This window comes from Myxocyprinus asiaticus, chromosome 20 (genome assembly GCF_019703515.2).
Source record: "Myxocyprinus asiaticus isolate MX2 ecotype Aquarium Trade chromosome 20, UBuf_Myxa_2, whole genome shotgun sequence".
NCBI classification, from domain to species: Eukaryota; Metazoa; Chordata; class Actinopteri; order Cypriniformes; family Catostomidae; genus Myxocyprinus; species Myxocyprinus asiaticus.
Window position 1 is genome coordinate 14,525,385 of NC_059363.1, and position 23,453 is coordinate 14,548,837.

The following is a 23,453-nucleotide window of genomic DNA, read 5'->3' on the forward strand; positions in this document are numbered from 1 at the left end:
CACTCTGATTTGCACTTCTCACAATGAAAAATCTTGAATGTATTCTTTATAAAATAACTTCTTTTTTTTATGATGGAATTTATGGAAGATTCTATGAAGTAATTTTAAGTTGCCCAGGACAACCAAATGATTTTTTATTTATTTATTTATTTTTTTTTTATGATGAATTATTAAATAATTATTCCGCTTAAACAATATGGTGTAGGCCTAATCGTCGAGGACTTGTTGGGCATAACCGCTTTTGCATCAAAGTTCTCTTTCAATCGATTGGCTGGTTGTAAACTGGTGATAATGCCCATTGCGCCCCTATTGCGCGCAAAGAGAGGTTTAAATAGAAGCCATCACAACATACTGTAGTACTGCAAACACAGCCGCCTTTTTGCTATTAATGCTGTTCCCGATCAATTCCTGCTGTAGCATTTGGCCAGTTCGAAGGGGCCTAAAATCAGGCCTGAAACTGAGTTAGAAAATTGATATTGATATTCTTGGAAAAAATAGGCTCCCAAAATGCTGAAACCGGAAACAGATTTGAACGTGTTTTATAGGCTCATGTTTTCATCTGTTTTATTTATTTATTTATTTATTTATTTTGCAATCCAATTTACTCGTATTCTATTCCAAATATCCATAGGGCTAAAGCCAATGTCCAACAATAATAATTGTGAATAGCTTTGAATAAAATGCCTTAAACTGTTTATGGTCTATAAAACACATTTAAATGATGGGAATCCTTACGCATGTGCTGATAGAGATGTTTAGATACTGAGTTTTACTATCCCAGCATGTAGTAGCCTAGGCTACTGTACATCTTTTAGCGCTTTCTGCTTTTGTGTCCCCAATTCTCCTCGTGCAGACGGCAGGTTTAAATAACACTTGTCTCTTATTTTATCAGGAGGAAAATGCATACTCATACGGATAAGCGAAGGTCAAGATTTTGAGCTTACTTATGCATTTGCCAGATGGCAGTAATGGCACCAAGAAAAGAAAGAATCGAATAATTCAACAAAGATCTCTCTGGGTCAGGTAGCAGAGCGTCGCTGAGTGGGTCGGGCCACGCCGCGACCTGTGCGTGAACTCTCTGTAATGGGTTTAGAGTGACTTAAACGAGATCGGTCCAGCACATTAAGGCAAATCTTAAGTGTGTTTTAGTCAAAAATACTTAATCTGTCAATTTCGTAGGCTGCATGCCAACATAAATGGTCCATCTGTTTGCAGATGTTCTCAGTTGCCCCCATGTTTGATGAAACCATGTTTGGGCCTATTAATTTGCGAATATCACTTTGACTTTGCGCATGTATTGCCATTTTAATTCACAATATTTAATTAGGCCTAAATTAAAACACTTTCAATTTGTAAGAACTGCTTGACAATTTGTAAGAATTTTTAGAATTTCTATGGAAACGTTTCTGAATATGTATTCTGTTGTGTTATTATGTTTCTATTCTATTTTATTATATAAACGCAATTGGTTATTAGAGTACACTTATAAATAAATAAATAAATACAGCATGGTTAAAGGAATATTCCGGGTTCAATGTTAAGCTCGATCAACAGCATTTGTGGCATAATACTGATAACCACAAAAATTACTTTTGTTAGAATTTCCACATTATTTTCATTTTGAGAAGACAAACTCCTGGACATATATTGGCCAGTGATCAGCATCAATTTGGCTCCCATAACGAAGCACTTAAGTTAAAATTTATAATGAGCAATCTACATTCTGGTTTGGGAAATTACTCCATCTTAAAATAACCAGTGACCTTAAGATGATCGTAAAAGCTTAAGTTGCAATGTTATCGGGGAACCCAGTCCTTGTCGATTGAGCTTAACTTGTACTGAACCCGGAATAATCCTTTAAGAAAGAAATAGGCTACTAAACAGTTATGGGTTGGTTATTAGTGAATTATATGAAAAAAGGCATAGGCTATTCCTGTCAGGAAGGATGAGACAAAAGATCCAAGTGTGGGGAACAATGATCAGTTTAACAAACACAGCTAGACTGGTAAAGCTTCGAGAGGGGAACCTGGTACTGACTGCAGCTGGAGATGGATGGTGTGTTCATAGGCTTGTGTGCATAGTGGAAGTGTAATGCAGATCCTTGAGGGATCCTCTCTAGAGTATTATGTTCGTAGGCTTGTGTGCATAGTGGTCGTGTGCAGAGCAGATCCAGTGCAGTGAAGTATCACTGAGGGGAACTCAGGAGAAGCGTCAAGAGAGGTGAGGCAACAGACTAGAAGGTAACCACAATCCCGGCACACACAGCGCAGACTGGCAACCAATACACAGAACACAATACAGGATATACAAGGACAGAGGGAGAGAGTGTAACAGGAAAGTAACAGGACTCAAACAACAATCGAGCGACGAACACAAAACAGAGTGAGATAGATATAGCCAGGGAATTAATGCCGATCAGGTGCCGCTCGCTCGCAGCAAGCTGGAATGATCAGCGTTACCATAGGAACAATCCAGGATCCCATAGGAACACTGATTACGTGAGCCAGCGACACCTGAATCAATAGAGAATATGTAACCACAAACTGAAACAAACCAGCGGACTCACTGAGACTGTGACAGTACCCGGTACGATAAAATAAAATCAAAACGGGTGAAATAAAGTGCCTAATGAACCTGTCTGGAGTTAAGATGTTTAGCTCCGTGGATATACTCCAAATTCTTGTGGTCAGTCCAGACCACGAAAGGTACCCCTGAACCCTCTAACCAGTGACGCCACTCCCCCAAGGCCAACCTGACAGCCAACAATTCACTATTACCGATGTTGTAATTCCATTCGGCTGGGGACTGCGGTGCGGAAAAAATCTGCACAAATGCATCTTCCCATCCGAGGAAGAGTGCTATGATAGGACAGAACCGACCCCGACTTCTGACGCATCACCTCCACCATAAATTGACGTGAAGGGTCAGGAGTCCTAAGAATGTGAGTGGTAGTAAACTTCTCTTTCAATTTAGAAAACACAGCTTCTGCCCATGAGGACCAACAAAACTTGGTACGGGTGGAGGTGAGATCCATCAGGGGCACAGCGAGCTGACTGAAGTTTCTAACGAAACATCGGTAAAAATTACTGAACCCCAGAAACCTTTGCAAAAACTTGCGGGAATCTGGGGTTGGCCAATCAGACACCGCTTTGACCTCAACAGGGTCCATGCGCACTCCCTTGGACGAGATTATGAAACCCAGGAACGGAACCGACTGCATATGAAAAACACACTTCTCCACCTTAACAAACAGTCTGTTCTCTAGCAGTCGCTGGAGCACCTGCCTGATGTGCTGGACATTGTCCTCGATATTCTGGGAGAAGATCAGAATATCGTCTAAATAAACAAAAACAAATCGATCAACCATGTCCCGAAGCACGTCATTCACGAACCCCTGGAAGACAGTGGGGGCGTTGACCAATCCGAACAGCACGACCGAATATTCAACATGCCCCCTATGGGTGTTAAAAGCTGTCTTCCACTCGTCACCCTTCCTGATCAGAATCAGGTGATAAGCATTGCGTAGGTCCAACTTTGTAAAGACGGACGCCCCCTGCAAGAGTTCGAAAGCTGAAGACATCAACGGCAAAGGATAACGATTCTTCACCGTGATCAATACAGAGTCTAAGCGAGCCGTCCTTCTTCTCCGCGCAAAAGAACCCAGCCCCTGCAGGGGAAGAGGAAGAGCGGATGAGACCGGCTGCCAGAGAATCAGTGAAATACTCATTCATGGCCTCACTCTTGTGAGCAGAGTGCAAATACAACCGACGTCATGGAGGAGAAGTCCCAGGGAGTAGATAGATTGCGCAATTGTACGGGAAATGAGGAAGGGTCGCGGGACTGACTGAACAATGCCCCCAAATCATGGTATGCCACAGGTACACCAGATAAATCCGCTGGTTCATCCTGAAAAGACACACAAGACTGGACAGGAGAGACAGCAGAGTTAAGACAATGGGAAAGACAATAAGGACTCCAGGCAAGAACAGAATTGGTTGACCAGTCAAAGTGTGGATTGTGTGTTACCAAACATAGATACCCTAGTACCACCGGTGCCTAGGGAGAGCAGACCAGCAGAAAAGAGAGTTGTTCAGAGTGGTTACCCGTGATAAGGGTGAGTGGCTCCATAGAATGGGTGATGATGGTCAGGGGTGAGCCGCTAAGAGAGTACGCCGTAATGGGTTTGGCCAACTTTACCACCGGAATCTGCCACCTGGAAGCCGTGGCAGCATTAAGGAAGTTTCCCTCCGCTCCGGAGTCCACCAGGGCAGAAACAGAATGACTGGTCGTTCCGAGCTGCAGCCGGGCCAGGAGAACAGGTCATTGTACGGGGATTTTGCTCAGAGGAATTGCGCTCGCCAGTAACCCCTTGTCTACCGACTTTTACTGGGCAGTTGGCAACAATGTGACCAGGACCAGCAAAGTAGTGACAGAGCCCCTTGGACATGCGGCGCCGCCTCTCTTGTCATGATGAGCGTGTCCTCCCAATCTGCATGGGTTCCGTTTCGGGTAACTGCACTGAAACCATGGCCGCAGGAGTGGGAGGATGGTGGGAGGTGAGGAGCGAAATCGGCTGCATCGGATTGCAAGGTGCTGGTCAATCCTAATGGCCAGAATGACCGGGTTGTTAAAATGGGAAGGCAAATCCAGAGTGTAAACTTCATCGTGGATCGTGTCTGACAAGCCATCCAGGAACCAACTCCAATAGGCTGCCTCATTCCATTCGGCAAAAGCGGAGAGAGTGCGGAACTCGGTAGCATAGTCTGCAACTGAGCGGTTATCCTGAGTCAACCCGGACAAAATCCTTGAAGCTTCTTGTCCATGTACAGATCTGCTGAAGAAGCTCAGCCAAAATTTTCTGGAATGATGAGCAGCAAGGGTGGCGACTCACCCATACAGCAGTTCCCCACTGGCCAGCCCTCCCGGTCATTTGTGTGATAGTGAAGGTGAACTTGACTGCCTCCGTGGAGTATGTTGAGGGCTGCAGCGAGAAACAGAGTGAACACTGCGTGAGGAATGTGCGACAGGACCCTGTTTCACCTGAGTATGGAGGTGGAGGAATGACATGGGGCTCTGAGCACCCGGTGCTAGGGAGAACGGCTGAAGAAACCTCAGCAGCGGAGTCGGAGTCAGGAGACTGACGGAGTTGTGGGAGTCATTGAACCAGTGATGTAAGTTCCGCTAGCTGAGACCACCATTTCAATGGCGCGGTTGGAAGCGGAGATCTGGTCCTGCTGGCGACCCAAGAACACTCCCTGTAGAGTGAGGGCAGCTTGCAGGTTGGTCTCCTCTGCTGCATCCATCTTGGCTTGATTGTTCTGTCAGGAAAGATGAGACAAAAGATCCAAGTGCGGAGAACATTGATCAGTTTATTTAACAAACACAGCTAGGCTGGTAAAGCTTCGAGAGGGGAACCCGGCACCGACTGCAGCTGGAAATGGATGGTGTATTCATAGGCTTGTGTGCGTAGTGGAAGTGTAACGTAGATCCTCGATGAATTCTCTGTAGAGTAATATGTTCGTAGGCTTGTGTGCGTAATGGTCGTGTTCAGAGCAGATCCAGCGCAGTGCAGTATTGCTGAGGGGAACTCAGGAGAAGCGTCAAGAGATTTGAGGCAACAGACTAGAAGGTAACCACAATCACGGCGCACACAGCACAGACTGGCAACCAATACACAGAACATGATACATGATATACTAGGGCAGAGGGAGAGAGTGGTAAGTAACAGGACTCAAACAACATTCGAGCGACGAACACAAAACAGAGTGAGGTAGCTATAGCCAGGGAATTAATGGCGATCAAGTGCCGCTTGCTCACAGCAAGCTGGAATGATCAGCCTTACCACAGAAACAATCAAGGATCCCATGGCAACGCTGATTACGCGAGCCAGCGACACCTGAATCAATAGAGAACATGTAACCACAAACTGAAACAAACCAGCGGACTCACCCATGACAATGCTTGTATTTTTTCAGAGTGGGATATCCAATATGAAGTGGAGTTGTCAGTAGGCCCTATCCTGAAATGTATAAGCCGAAATGAAGCTAAAACAATTCTAAGACTTATGAAATAAAATTACATTTAATAACATTTTAGCTCAAACTTTAATATTTTTTTTTCCTGGTAAAAAATATTCTTTTGAATCACTTGGATCATATTAACTTTGCAGATGAAATGTTTTAAGGACACGTTTAGAACAGTTAAAACAATTGTCTGTTTGAACATAAACCATGCAAATCAGATATCAGCAAAACATTATTGTGGTCGTTTGCATTACCAGAATAACAAACCTCCATTCTAAAGTTATACCACACCAAAACTCTTTAATGAATGGCAAGGATTTTTTTCATTGAGCCCTTGTGGTCGTATTAATTGGATGAAACACAAACTAAAGAAAAAAAATCTATTGTTGTTCATTCAGATGACACCTGGCAAAGATTGAAAACATGAGCGGCTCTGAAAGCATTAATCAGGGCATCAGGCGGTGCATCTGGCGGCTTAAGGACTAGAGAAGACGTGCTAATTAGGTAGCAATGGCCCTTTTCTCCTGTGACCCAGCGGGACCCTTGGCAAGCTGGTTAACATTATTAGTTAAAAAACAATAAAATAGGGACCGCACACTGCTGATCATGCTCTCACAGAAGTTTAATAAGTACAACGTTTCGACCGCTTAGGTCTTCATCAGGTAAACATTATTACATTATTATGTAACATTATTAGTTAAGCAATTAAAACGTGTAAATGCAAATGTAGCCTTTCGTGAAAACTGTGAAAATTACATTTTGTGTTTTTTATGATCCACATGATGCAAGCCATAAATGAGGTCACAGAATGACAACATAACAAAAATGTAAACAGGACAGTAACTACAGGACTTCATGGAACACAAAGCAACAAGTGGTTGAGCATGAGCTGGATGAATATCCATTCATGTCAGTGCTTTAAATTGATAAAGATTGATAAAACATTAAAATTACTTGCCAGAACTTTAGGAAAACAAAACAAATCCAAATGTAGTGACAGCATATGAGCTCAAAGAGGTTGAAATGAGAAATGGGAGAAACAAAATAGACAGAAAATGGAACTGGGAGTGTCTGACCCACTGGCAGTCACATGTCTTTGACAATGTGGATGTTTCAAGCTTTAATGCACTTGAAAAGCCTGGACTCCTTTACAGGGCCCAGGGGACCCAAAAACAGACACAATGTGTATTTAAACAGATTGTTTATATCCACAGCTTAGAACGGACATTACGTTTCTCTTTGTTTGGTGACTGTCCCCATAGGCTTTTTATTTGTATATAATATTCTCTCTTATAGATGCAGTTGATAATGTAAAGCTGGAGATATGGGCTTGGTATGTCTATCACATTGGTTACTTTGGCAACCACTTTCGAGTTGTTCTAATGGGAGTGTCTATGGATGTATCTTCACCAAAATGTAAGTGAACAAAACATTCTTAATCAAATGAAAGTAGATAAATTAAAGTAGTCTACCTTAAATGTTATTTTATTGATTTTTGATGCTTATGTCATTTTAAAACTCGGTAAATTATTAATTTAGCCTAATAAGTCACATGTTTCGTTAGGAAATATTGTTAGGCTATAGATAATTTTGCGTAATAGTAGACTATAGGCTACATCCTCAAATGTTACCGACAATATCTATCTATCTATCTATCTCTCTCTCTCTCTCTCTCTCTCTCTCTCTCTCTATATATATATATCTACAAACAACAACATACATAATGCATTTTATCGACGCCGTTTATGTAAGAAAGCATAAGACGAAAATAGCCTACATGTAGTGTAAATATAGCCTTTGGGAAAAGACTGCATACATGCAGGTTGAAGTTGAGAGTGTGTAGACGTGCCGGCTGGTGGCGACAGTAACATGCCGGCTTGCGCACTTGTACTGCGAGTTGACCGGAATACATGAATATGCTCAAAGATCCGCTTCATGTGATGTTCTTTGTAAATGCATTTGAAATGCATTTATGCCCAGAAGGCCATAATTTATCCAAATTACAATGCTCTATTAATATAGGTAAAGTTCCTCTTATTTCATTGTGAATTTGAAAATACAGAGCAGGTGCTTTTTACCTATTCGTGGAGTCATATTTGATTTTTTCCATTTGCGTGTCATTGGAGAACGTGTAGCCTAGACTGGAGTCCAATGCGTGTTTCTGTGTTTATTTTCTTGCTGAAATGCTCTCCGTTTTGGGATGAGCCACGCGCTCATTGTTTAGGCCTATATGTGCATAATATCAGTACTCGTTTCCGCTGTAAAATCATACTGATTTGGCTTCACGCTGAAATATAATAGAGCCTCGGTTAATTTTTCAGCAAGCAGATTTTATTGTGTCAGATATTATTTGTGTCTGCCCTGTCCGCGCGACCAGCCAAGCGCTGCAAAAAGCCAATGAACGCGCTTTTGTCTGTGACGTAAGTGACGCTGGCGATCTCTCGGTGACTTCCTGTCCTGGAGCAACTGACCTCCGCGTGAACCTGAATCCATACTCGAGCAGAAGCGCGTGCCACACAGTCACAGCCTTTAATTTGAAATCCGAAGAACCAGATTTTTATACTCTACTCCATATTTGGTCCATATAAACAGTGTTCTCATTGCAATTAGGCAGTAGCCTATGTTAAGATGAAGTTGAGATGTCTTTCATTTTCGCAGCCATGATGTGAGATGAACGTTTATAGAGTCTTCTTAAATAATTAAAAGTATAAGCTTATATGCTTCTGCATGTAAAAAATGAAAAGCCTATCCTATTCCTTTGGAACAAGACATACTTTTCCGTACCGAGCTAGTCGCAAGCTCATAATTTGACGCAGAAAACGACTGTGTTTTGACCAACGAATATACTGCTACTCATAAGTTTAATATATACGTGGATAAAAATAATAATAATAATAATAACCAAATATTTATAAATTCATTCAATACCTAGCTTATCTATAATGAGATGCAATATCCAAATCAGGCTTATTGTTTATATGAAATGTAATTTTCTTTCATCTGTGTTTTTTATGAATATATATATATATATATATTCATAAAAAACACAGATGAAAGAAAATTACATTTCATATAAACAATAAGCCTGATTTGGATATTGCATCTCATTGTCCAGTCAGAATGTAGCCTATACACAAAAACAACGAATTGAGAAATATAGGTCTATATAGGCTTTATATAGGCTAGGTATTGAATGAATATATAAATATTTGGTTAGTTCAAGAATACCAAACCTACACTTATAAACCCACCGTACGGGCCAAGTGCTCGAGAGCTCACCTCTGACCGCTGCGTGACCCATGCATGCAGTGTCGGGTGAACTCGGTTTGTCCGTCTCAAAATAACCTATTTATTTGCAAAAATGCGACTTCTATAATGCAAAGTTATATTTGGGCACTCTCATGCACGTGCTTTATTCAGTGAGAGGGCCCAAATATAACTCTGCATTGCATTGGACGCATTTATTTATTTATTTATTTTTAAAGAGGCTAAATGATAAAAAACGTCATGGTAGAACACTTGTCCATAGCGTTTGCCGATGAGTTCATGATTCTCTATAGGCACTGTTGGCACTTTGATTTGATCATAACACAGCGATAAATTATTTCACAGATTTTATGTGTCTGAGCAGGTAATGTTACTTAGTCTCAATGTACATACAGTATATAACAGTATTTATGGATGTAGTAAATGGATGAAAATCTGGATTATTATCTCCTGCTGCATGGGTTTAAAAAGAGTCAGGAGTTCACAGCATATACACCTGAGTGATCAGGCTCACAACCCGAAGTTAAATTATTTGTAAACAGGGAGACTGTTTGTTACTATCCTACAAGGAGCAAGGACAAATTGAATTGCTGAAATATATATATATATATATATATATATATATATATATATATATATATATATATATATAACAACAACTGGGAATCCATTTAGATAATTCTTAATCCAAAGAAATTGTTTGGGCCTATTTAAAAAAAAAAAATAATAATAAAATAAAAATTAAACTCTTAAATCAAAACATTTGTGTATAGGAATCAGCGTTAGTTCACCTGTTAGACTAAAATAAATAACAGCCTAATTAGTTTAATTAATAATAATTTACACTATTTGTACTATTGGAAAACATGGTAGGCTACATATAGGCTACTATGAGATAATTTTAAAGAGCCCACGCACCCTCGACAAGGAACGGAAAGTAGCCTAAGCAATAAATGTCATGTAGAATTTGTAGAATGCAAGATTTAAAATGTAAATTCAGAAGGAAACCCAAAAAGAATATATGAAAATGAAATTTAATATTAGACTACAAAATTGTATTTTTTATTTTTTTATAACAAATCACATAGGTTTAGCTAGGCTTTCCTCAATTAAAAAAAAAAAAATCAATGAATGGCTCTGTTGCAAGGGTTTGTATAGACTATTTAATTCGGTTGTAAAATATTTAAATGTGTGTATTCAATAATCTTTTACATTTAGTTCCTCAAGTGACTGAATTAAAAAATTAAATAACCTAAAGCACAGTGACACATTTCAGCATTCTCTTAACTTGTGTCAAATATTGCACTAAACAAAATAAAACAATTAAACTGAAATTAGTTTAACTCAGTTTACGTTATGCAGTTTATATGCGCGGTGACAATGGCTATTTAATGGTTTGTAACAAATAAATAAGCAAAACAACCTGGCATTAATGCTGCATAACATATCACAAGAAATCCACACACAAACTTCTTAAGACTCTGTTACATCAAATTAAACCTTGGTTAACATAAGTGGAAACTTGCGCATTGACATAGACCTATTCATTGCATATAGGGATTAACTACAAATAATAACTATATTGATATGCGAACAATTCTTGCACTTGGCAGAATAATTTACGTGGACTGATGCAATTTATAATTTTGTGTGCGAATCAACACATTAATAGCCTACCAGTCTTAGTGGGTTACTGTTCTGCAGACAGCCGCAAGCGCGTCAGAATCACCCTTTATTACGGTAGTATAAACATTTAATAATAATAAGCTAATAATAATAATAATAATAATAATAATATAATTATTAGTAGTAGTTAAATTGTATTTTTTTTTAAACAATAGTTAAGGTATTTTTAATCTTCAGTCAGTCGTTTTCTTTACTAGCTAGGCTACTTTTTCTATCAGATCGAACATTTTAATATATTGTATTTCAATCCCTTTGTAATTCCTAAATATATATTTTTCCAGTTCACGGTGTGTTTTAGTTTATTTATTGTTACCGACTGCCGTTTATTACTAATAAACGGCAGTCTACCTCTGACAACATTTTCAAGATGACAACGGGTTTTTAAATTGAACACTGTTGTCCCTGCAACAATCATTTCTAATGCTCATTTTATCGACATCCGACGTCACATGGGACGAGAGATAACTTCAATTCATCCTCGTTTCTGTAATGATGATCTCTCAACCGATAGTCTGACAACTACGAGAAATATTTTGATTAGTACGCCTATGTTGAAGTAGGTTAACCGTGTTTTTTAAATGCCCAAATGCCTAAATAAATACATACATAAAGAAATAATGAATAATGACGAATAGCCATTTCTTAACTCACTTTCTCTTTGCGGTGTTTGATAGGGCATGTAGCCTAAAGATTTTTGATGAGCTATTTCATAATGCTTCATCAGATTTATTCCTAAATTACTTTAAGGCTTGTGGAGGTTAGTTAGCCTATAAGAGGCAAACATATTTATTGTCAAGAGTAAGGCTACTATTTAAGACTATATTTATATCATACATAAATATTATTAGGTATAGGCCTATATTTAACTTCAAGAGCGTCCACTTAGAACGGAGACCACATTTGATTGTAAGAAATCTCGAAAAATTACGATCAGTTTTGCGCCAAAACGGTCATGGAACTTGTTACAATGAAATGTGTCGAAATGACATCTCAAAATCTCGCGGTGTTACATTTGACGTTGCCATGCAACGACCGTTAATCAACAAAGCCAGCGAGGACGCGCACATACTGTAAACGAATGAAAAACTGTCGCCCATCAAAGAGCTATGTCGTATAAAGGTTTCTTGAGCTACAATAGCAGAGTTTCAAAAGAGTACCAGGAGTTTTACGACTTAAAAAACAAAGCCGCAGAGTTTTACAGGTCTAACGGGGTCCCGCAGAGGATCGAGGACGTCTTGAACGAAATGTTTCTTCAGAAGCCGGATGACATCTATGGTTATCTAGTGCAGTGGTTCCCAACCCTAGGGGTCGCCAAGCTCTCTCCATTTTGAGGGTTACAAGAAGAAAATAATTGGATGTGTAAAAAAAGTTAAAATTATTTTTGTAAAAAAGCAAAATCAAATAGGGCCATTTTTGAGTATCTGAATAATATTTACTTGTTTATGAGATATATGAAAAGACAATATATACAGTGTATCTAACATAGGCTCGCATCTCGCGAGGGTAGTAAGGACGCAGTTTTTTTTTTTTTTTTTTTTTTTTTTTTTAAAGACGTTGCAAAATTGCTTTGCAAAAATAACAGATGTACAGTACTGAGCAACGATCAGAACAGACTAGCTAGCCAAACGAAGGCAACGACTATGGCAAAGCATCAGGGAGAATAGGAAAACATAAGTGGTAAAAAGAAAAAGAGGATTTATTTGGTTTTATTTATAATTATTTATTTGGATTTATTTTAATTGAATTTGGTTTCATTGAGGCAATGGACAAAATGCAAATTGTGTGTGTGATGTGTGGTGAAAGACTAGCAAATGAAACATGAATGAACAGATTGAGTACTCCAATCTGGAAAAGCACAATATATTATCCATGTCTGTGACACATTACAGTAAGTTGTACTGTACTCTTTCAATATAACCTCTGATATTCATTCATGCTACGTTTGAGAGCGTTGTGCCACTCCGTTTGAATGTGCAGCTACCACGATCTGCAACACAAAGCATTATAAAGCATCAAAACAGTATTTATTGTTTAGATTTCATGATAAAATTGACATAATCTGAAGGCTGAGACTAAAATCGAGTTTCTCCAAAATACTTCATCTGGTAATGGAGTGTGTCTTATTTGTGGATATGTAGCTAATGGGAAAACCATATATTATACGCAGTCTACATGCATTTTTTTGTTTGTGTTCTCTGAAATAGACAGTCGCCCAACAATATTCAGTATATTTGGCAGTGGGGTTCCACACGCTCTGATGAAATCATCATAGGATTATCGCTTGGCATATCGCTTATTTCAACAACTTAACACATATACCTAACTTTGTTCCTTCATATCGTACTGAAGAGCCATCAGAGCACCAAACACCCTCAGATGGTGGGTAAACCCAGGAAGTTTTACCTTTGGGAAAACCTGTACTATCAAAATATACCCCAGAACTTTAGGGATCTTTTGACTAGAGCTCACAATAAATATCATAAATATGCATATAATTTATTAGGTGAAAATCCCACAATATTACTGTTCTTAAATTATTATATATATATATATATATATATATATATATATATATATATATATATATATATATATATATATATATAGTTTTATCTGTTAAGTAAAATTAATACATTTGTACATTAGTGATTTCTCCTCCAATGCATTGATGTTCACATTAACAGATTATATTTAGCTCGTGTTACAAAGAAAATCATTCAATTCATTAATTTCATTCAACAAATAACACATGAATATGTTGCTCATGTCAGTTATTTAATTTGGGGATGGGGTGGGGTGGTGTTCGCAGGAGAAGGGGTTGTTCTGGGTTTTGAATGTTAAAATAGGGGTCCCTTGGAAAAAAGGTTGGGAACCACTGATCTAGTGGGAACCGTAGACAAGCCATGAGTTCACACCAAGTTTAAAGTACAAATCTTATCCAGTTTGCATTTTATAATGCCAGACTGAAGTCAGCATTGATGTTGTTCAGAGCTGGATCAGATCCCCATTACACACCAACATAATGAATGGAAATCAATAACACTCATTGCTCTATTTCAGGCAAACTTTTTTTCCCGGTTTTCTTATACTCCTGTAATAAGTAAGATCACCGGAAGTGAGGTGTTTGATGGAAGAAGACTGACAGCAGTAGACCTGTATCATCAGAAATGAGGAAAAGGTATTCTGACGTCATACACACATTCTTTCGAAATTTTGACATTTCAGGTGACTGTTTTTTTAAAATAAATTTTCAGGGCAGCTACCACTTTGTCAGTTGGGCTTCAAGTGTATTACATTGAGCAGGCCTAATATAATGAAATTAACTCCAATCAAATGTTTTGTTTTGTGGACAATATGGAGAATAAAAGATCTATGTGGGTCTGTTTTGTCGGTTATAAAGAACAAGAAGCTGGTTGGTCTGTGACCTTTCACCTTGTGGCATTCTCACCATGCTGTACAGTGAACAGGAGAAATGTATAATGACACAATGCTGAATTTAGGTCACAGTGAGCCCATTCACACATTCATGCACATAGAGCAATTAAGGAGAGTGTGTGCATTTGTACTGCGATGCTACTTGCCTCCGTAACCAACTACTATGTGTGACCATTCAGATCATCAGATCATTCTCTCTTTCTCTCTCTCTCTCTCTCTGTCTGTTTAGTTTCCTTTCTGTTTGTATTTGTGAAGTAAGCACTCTGCCTTCTGGCACGGTGGCCATATTGCAGGGCAGAGAGCTGCTGTTTTGGCTTGGTACATTTAGAGCTTATGACAGTAATGCAGAAGGACAGGGAACGGCCCAGCTGTAGGCAGGAGTTAGGGGGAGGAAAGGAGAAGAGGAGTGGAGAGGTGGAAAGGGGGGGGGTGGCTCACCGAATAAAGAGTAGAGTGTGGAACGAAATGGGAATAGGAAGAGAGGGAGGAAAAAGAAAGAGTGAAAGAAAATGGTAGAGGAGGATAGGCATTCCTCTCCACTGCACACACTGCCTAAGATCAATTAGAATGTTCTGGGAGAGTTAGGAATGTGATGTCACACTGTTCTGCTCTCTCACGTTTAAAAAGAACTTTCCGACATCTGGTCTTGGGTCACTATCTTTTGGGTGAACTAACCCTTTAACATCAACTAAACCCAAACACACACATATTTGGCTGACTGGGGGCAGTGGACTTCTCCATTCCACAAAATGGGTACCGTCATTCAGTCTGAACCCATCACCTGTAAGATTATCTATAGCAGGGATGGGGCACCTCCAGCCTCAGGGCCGTATAAGGACTGCGAGACCAATATTTCCGGCCCGATGAGGCCATTCGAGAAATAATCTGAAAAGCAAAAAATGGCCTTGATTTCTTTAACTGTAAACAATAAATAAAATGTAAATAATTATTAAAATCATTTCAAATAATAACAATGACCTTTAAAATTTTTCTTGGTGCATGAGCATGCAACAGAATGTGTACATCAATTTCAACCAAAGTCTTTCTAGCAAGTCAGTCTACTGTCGGTCATCTTTGGAACGCGCTCACGACTGATTTCCAGTCATGCCAGTGCAGCTCCTTTCTACTTGAATGGATAAAGACCAAAATCGCAAAAATGGTTGGCGAAGATTACGATTCAAAAACATATTTCAAATCAGCAATAAAATCTGACAATACTGGTATCATAAATTGTGATTCTTTACCTTATATTATGCTAAAAACACGATTTTCTTGTATAGCTAATGCGCATGCACGTTCTCAAGTTGATTGACAGATGATGTCTGTATCTAAAAGGTGATTTGCTCTTTTATGGCAAGACTTCCTCTCTACATCCGTTGACCGTTAGGCGCTCAGAGCTCCTTGGTTGAGTGTTCCAATTTCCACCATTCATTTGAATAGAAGTGGCCCATCTCTGCTAAATAATCCCCGTTTCAACCCACAATCAGAAATTGCAAGCAATTGTATGGCCCGCAAATAATTTTGTAAATACTCAAATTGTCCTTAATAGGAAAATGGTTCCTCACTGCTGATCTACAGCTCTGTTTGCTATAGCTGGCAGTGAGTGTTATTAGGAATGAACCAGACATATCCATATCCCATCACTTATCCAAGTTCTGTATATTTGCTGCTGTTTATTGCAAAAAACACATTGCTTTCAGTGTCTGAATGTTTTTTTTTATTAAGGCCTGGAATGGATTTTACTGCCTTTTTTTTTTTTTTTTTTACTGTCTAAGGGCATTTTTTCCCTTTCACAAGAGCACATTTTATGTCATCATTTTATGTCAAATACCTCTGCTTTAGTCAGTTTATTAAATATGAATAATTAGAATAATTTTCTAGGCCTAGAATATTATATATATATATATATATATATATATCAGATATTACAAATATACAAATAAAAAAAACTAAATAAAAAAACAGGCAAATTCATTACATGGATGTTTTGTGCCCTCACATTTTTAATTATGGTGGCATTTTTGCCCCGAGCCCCTATTAATTTCTGACTCTGGTGCAAATTTTAGATAGTGTGTAGTGCAGTGATGGGTGGCCCTTATGATCGCCTGACTGAGGGTCTAGTAGAGTCAGGGGAAACAGTTTCTAACAATGACCGGCAACAACTCTGTAACAACAGCTTTAATTTGGATCAGAGAACATCTCAGTCCAATGCTGCAAGGAATCAACCCCAATGACCAAACAAATGTAGACAAACTGCTCAGGTGACCAAGCATGCAACACACAATACACACTGTACCAGGCATACTGTATATCTCTTAGAAAGGTTCAACAGATCCTTCTAATCCACCAAAATCCACCTTTTGTCATTTAAAGTTAAAGAAGACTAATCGACTGGGTGGGGGGCATCAGAAATTTCTGAGGGTCCCAAGGAAAAGTTTCCTTTTTTACTACAAATCTACACTTCCACCAGCCCTCCTATGTGCGTTCACTCTTATTCTGTTTTTCAGAACCTAACCCATATCGACATCTACTGGGCAGGGAGGAGAAAAAAAGGAGGGATAAAGCAAAGGAAAAGAATAAATAAAACATATTTGCACCATGGCCCAGTAGGTGGCGATATACACTAAGAATGCGAATCGACCAAAAACAGAAGAACAACAACTCTGGTGAATGTGCATAGGAGGGCTGTTTGAAAGTAGATTTATGGTTAAAAAAAAAGGACTTAAATATTGATCTGTTTCACACCCACACCTATCAAACTGCTTCTGAAGACATGGATTTAACCACTGGGTGGAATTTATTGCTTTTATGCTGTGTTTATTTGCTTTTTGGCACTTCAAAGCTCTGGAAACCATTCACTTGCATTGAACAGAGCTGAGATATATATATATATATATATATTTTGTGTTCAGCATAAAAAAAAAAAAAGTCATACACATCTGGGATGGCATGAGGGTGAGTAAATGTCGAGAACATTTTCCTTTTTGGGTGAACTGTTCCTTTAACAGGGCATTTGGTTGCATTGCACAGAACAGCTCTGATGCCACATAATTTTTGAGGTCACTAAGTTAATATATTAGAATATTAGAGGGACATCAGGGCCGTGGCCTAGCATTAGTGCACATGCTCTGACACTGTTTGCGGTGGTGCTCATGTGGATGACAAATTCAAGTCCAGCTCATTCCATTTCCCCATTCCATTACCCCATAATTTCCTTTCATCTTTTGAATATATGTACCATTTAAAAGTGTCAATAAGGCAAGAAAGAAAAAAAAAAAAAAAAAAAGAATAGTAGAGGGATCAAAGCCAGGTTAAAATGTGTCTGATGGGTTCAGAAGAAGACAACAAGCCTGACATATTGTGTTAGTGCAGTAGATCATGCCAGTGGGACTAAAAGACGAGAGGTTGAACAAGAGTCTAGCTTACCTCTAGCACTCTGCTCTCATCTTATTTATTTGGGACCTGTCGTAAGAGTATTCCACATTGCTCTGTTTCAAAGAAACCCTGCCGGGGCCTGCTCCCAGCTACATTAGCAGATTGTACTGAAAAAGATAATCCCAGTGTATCCTTCCATCTGATGACGGTGACTCTAGTTTAACCTTTCACATAGTCTAAAAATTCCAACTTGTGCAGGTTTCTTGAAATCACAGACATTTCAGGATTTAAAGCTTGTATACAAGCTTAACCGTAAAAAGTCAAGCATGTAAAAGTACTGTACTTCTGAAAATGAATTCATTGCTATTTCCCTACATATTAGGGCCCACATTATACATTTCCATGATTTTTTCTAAAATAATGCTTTTATTTAAAATTGTATAGCCTGTAGAAATCATGAAAATAACATTGAAAAGATAGGAGCGTTTGCCTTGAGGTCAGCTGCCTTCTTAAAAAATGCTGCCTTTTTACTTCTAGATAAAGAATGAGTTGACGCCAGACTTTATATACAAAGTCACATGTTCTCAATATTTTTTCACAAAAATTTGACCGACTCACTCATTGCTCCTCTCCCCAGCCTCTTAAATACAAACACCTTTTTTTTAGGGTAGATATGCAGAGTTTGTTTGTACAACCACTGAAAGATGGGTGAAACTGTCTGAAATCTGTTTGTGATCAATTCGGTTTGATGATGCTAGTGCTGCAGAAATTACTTCATTTTTAAAGGTGCATAAAGTAACTTTTTCCACTGTTAAAATGGTGTTATCCCTAAAATGAATAGTTTAAAATATGTTTAAAATGATGTGCACTCACATGCACTGAAGACTCTAGTCATATTAGTGACCTTGAAAAGGCTGTGTTGGGGCAGGTTGCCTCCTCATGAGGCCCGCCCTGTTGAGATCACATGACCAGCCAAATACTTCTCGATTTTTCTTGGGAACAAAGAACACTTAGATATAGTTCCAATGATCCACACTCGCTTTTGTATGATTTTGCATCCTCCCGGAAACGTGTCAGTAGAAAGTCCAAGATGACTGTCGTATCACCCAGTGAAACAAACAAAAATGACTTAGTTTACCTTTAAAATTCAGGTGATTTAAGATCACAGAAGGGTGAACTCGCTGCACTTCAAAATGCACATCCGTATGATTTCTAACAATTTCTCTTTCCCCTGCACTTTCTCTCGCTGTCACTATGTCTCGGCTCTCCAGGTAAAAAAGGAAACAACACGAAGAAGCCCCTCCCTCCTGCAGAGCCCCCAGTGCCTAGGCTGCCAGGGGCCATAGCAGTGGGTGTTGTTTCATTGGCTGTGGCTAAAACCGCTTCCAGACTTATAGAATTAGCCTTATACAGACATTTCATATCATTAAGAGACCAGCAGGTAAACAAGCATAAAAAACAATGCACACAAACACACATAGACATCAACAGGGTTCATCAACATGTCCGTACACAAACAAACGTGCCCATGGTAAAACGTATTAGGATTGATAAAAAATAAATAATAAATACATTTTGTGTAGGAAAAGTATATGCATTTCAAATGATAATGCCTGATAAAGTGTTTTCTCTGCATAGTCACATTTTTGAATAGTCACAGATGTTAAGGTTTCACAATTTTGCATGCATTATCAAGGTTTAAAATCAAACCAGACATTAATTTCCATTAAGTAATACTTTATAAAAAAAAAAAAAAAAAAAAAAAAAAAAAGTGAGTAAAATTGACCTAAAATCTTCTGCTTTCAAGAGACTTTATTAAATAACACACTCAGTTCACACTTCCGTTCTGGTAATGTCATTGAGAAGATCAATTTCTTATGTGCCTGTGATAAAAATTGCATTTTATCCCAAATGTCTGTCACATGCTGACACGGTGATGACCCCTGCACATCATAGTACTTAAATGCATCATGCATCCATCAGGCAGACACAGATACACACAAACATGTGGATGTGGGAGATTACAGGGGTGTGTATTCGAGAAGAAAGCTGAACTGTGCATGTCCTGATAGACACATTATACAGAAATATGAAGCACAGATACAAACTCAAAAGGTCACACAGAGATTAGTGCATTCAAAGACTGGCCATAAGGAGGACAAGGATACTGATGTTAACCTTATCTCCTTTATGTTCGCTCCCCTTTTTCTTTAGGCTCAGGATGAGATTCACTTGCCTGTTCCCATGATTACAATACTAAGCTGTGAAAAAAGTCTGCGGGCAAACTCAACCTACTGGAGGAGGCCATCTTAAATCCAAATCAGATAAGTATGCGTGTGCTCAAGAATACCACCTTTTCACACCAAAACACAAACAAACACCATCTCTTAGCAAAGTAGGACATAGTAATCCTTCAGCACAGATGTGTTAATGCTGTGCTGAGTCTCGTTAGAACTTGCAGTGTCCATACTGCTCATCTTAAGTGTGTTTGTTGGTCTTGCAGGTCATCGGCATGGGCCTTGAGCTGCAGTGTGAAATGCGTAGAGTTCTGAATGGATCCACGTGTAAAGCCGGGGTAAGGATGCTCTCGTAGGGCTTGACTCTTTGACAAAGGCACATAATTCTTCATGCTCGGGTTCACACAAAAGCATTAAGCAGCACACAAATTATGTGTGGATTTTTTTATGCTTTGATGGGATAATTATCTGCACATCAACATCTGAATGAAATAAACAGGCCTCAATCATGTGCAGGGCTTGTGAAAGCCGATTGAACCACTTAACAGCATGTCACACTATATATATATTTATGTTTAGATGGAAGGCAATTACGGGTGCATTGTACATTGTGGCAACCTCACTGCATTAATGCTATAGTTTCTATAGCCTCTAAAGACCTACATAACATTATTGGGTATAGGGGTGCTGAAATGTTTGGAATAGAATACTACCATACTAGTCTCATTATTTCTGCACTGTGCAGCATGCAAATTTTCTGTATGCATGAAATACATACAGTACAGTAAATGACCCACTACATTTGCCAAAATGTGCAGTATACATCAAAGCACACTGTGTATAATACTGTTTCACACCCATAATGGAATGTGCTCGACCTGACCCTGCATTTCCATTGTGATGAACGACAGCAATTTTTGACATCTCCTACTTAACTCATTATTAAATTAAACAGCCAAGAGTAAAGACATTTTTGTACAAAATTGGATTGCAATTGGATTGGATGCAAAATAACAGTTTTTAATTCCAACTCGCTGAAGTAATATATTGAGGTTATGTGACAATGGGGTAATGACATCATATGTGGTGTACTACTGTTTGAAAGTTTTACCATTAAATTTACTGCCTTCAGGTGCAACTGGGAAGCTCCTATACGTCTGAGTTGGGCATTTGTTGTAACGACATATCACGCATTGAATTCGTAAACAAAATACGGAAGAAGCCAAACTAAAATAAAAAAATATAAAATAAAGGCAAAAGCTCTTTTCTGTTGTACCAGTGGATATGCATAAATCAATACTCCTGCGGCACTTTTACACAATCTATATGTTTTAGTAATGCATGGCACATTAAGTAATTATATACTATAGGTAAGATCTGTCATATACTATATCAAAAATATTTCACCATCTTTCACGTTGACATGCCTGTTCCAACGTCACAATTGCGGAACGTTTGGAGCGGAACATTATGCTATGACCATGCACTACATGAACGCATTTAGCTGTTGCACACCATCACCATGTTTACATCGGCTTGATTTTTTTTGCTCACGAGGGCCCCTAGTGGCCTGGCCTCCCGGACACATGCCCATAAAACCCATTGGATGATCTGCCCCTGGTGATAATGCAGAGTACATGTGGGATTTTTATGGAAAAGTTGTCCTGTTGTCCATGTACAGGTACATTGTGTTTAACAACATACTGTTTCACAATAAATCGATGCAGTTTTTAAAATGGCACATCGGATGAAACTAGAGACTACTCTTCTGACTCAAACAGGTTTTAATGTGAAAGCTTAAACTGGTTTCCTACGAGAGTAATTTTGTTGCCTTTTCACAGAAAGACAAACTCGGCTGTGTTTCCACATATTGTTTTGTCACATGACTTGGTGTGCTGAAAGTTTAACCTTTTAATGACAACCTACAGACTCCTGAACTGAGATCAGTTGGTTTAAAAAAAAAAAACAAAAAAAAAAACATTAAGCATAGACTATAGCAAAGCCAAAACGTAATGTCCACACATGTGGACACAGGGTCTCACGGGGTTAAAGTAATTTAAAGAAGTGATAATATACCCACACTGTTATTTAATGACTCTAAAATATGATTTAAATTTTTCTCTTGCTTTCGTCTAGTCACGTGGGAAGTATGAGGTGATGTCAGGCTGCCACAAATCCCCAGATGAGCTGGATGACATGTATGAGGGTCTGATCAATAAATATCCTGCCATCTCAGCCCCCACTGATCCTTTCAGAAAAGAGGTGAGTAAAACGTTCATTTAAATCCAAATTTTTCTGTATAAAGCAATAAAATCACTTTACTATGTGTCATTCAGCTTGACTTGGCAAACTATGGAATTAGGGCTAACTGCCAGTGTGTCTTTGTGTTTAGGATGTAGAGCAGTGGGAGAAACTGGCATCAGTGATTGGACAGTCATGCTGCTTGATAGCAGATGCTGCGTCTAATCCCTGTTCGCGCTGGAGTGAAGCAAAGCCCCTCCCACCTGGGGTCACCAAGGTCATTATTAGGCACCGCAGCGACATGACCATATCTGATCTCACACAAAGCATAGCAGAGCAAAGAGGTACAACACCAAATTTGAGTGCTATCTGTATCTCTCTTACACACAATCTGATATATTATTATTTTTATTTTTTTCTGCGTGTATGATGTTTGTTAGTGATGACTATCATGGTGAAGATTTTGAGACATTAAAGGAATATTCTGAGTTCAATACAAGTTAACATCAAATCGACAGCAATTGTGGCATAATGTTGATTGCCACAAATTTGAATTTGTCCCTCCTTCTCTTAAAAAAAAAAAATTAAAAAAATTAAAAAAATCAAGGTAACAGTGTGGCATGTACAATGAAAGTGAATGGGGATGATTTTTGGAGGGTTTAAAAGGCAGAAATGTGAAACTTTTAATTTGATAAAAGCAGTTAAAACACTATTATTATTATAGTAAGTAATTTAATCACACTAAAATCATGTTAACACGCATATTGTTTACGTCTTGTGGCTATACTTTTGAAATTGAGTATTTTAACGTTTATGGATTGCCCCATTCACTTTCATAGCAAGTTCCACACTGAAACCCAGATTTGTTTTTTATTTTTTTTTTTTTTTTTTTTTTTAAAAGGAGGGACAAGACAAATTTTTAATCAACATTATGCCACAAATGCTGTCGATTGAGCTTAACTTGTATTTAACCCAGAATATTCCTTTAATGTGCTCATGAAACTAAAATATACAAGATACAATTCTAAATATATTTAATAATAAGCACTTAACTCCTCTCTATTAATATACACTGAGATACAGAGACAATATTGGCTGCAGGCAGTGGCGAAACTGGTGATACATCAGTCGTTGACCTGGTGGGTTAATATTTCTTGATTTATTTTTGTTTAGATACGTTTATATCTGG

The 23,453-nt window shown here is 38.5% G+C and overlaps 1 pseudogene; it reads left to right on the top strand.

Annotated features, from left to right (window-relative positions):
* Positions 1-12,082: 12,082 nt before the first annotated feature.
* Positions 12,083-23,453, top strand: part of LOC127410809 (enolase 4-like) — an 11,880-nt pseudogene continuing 509 nt past the window's right edge.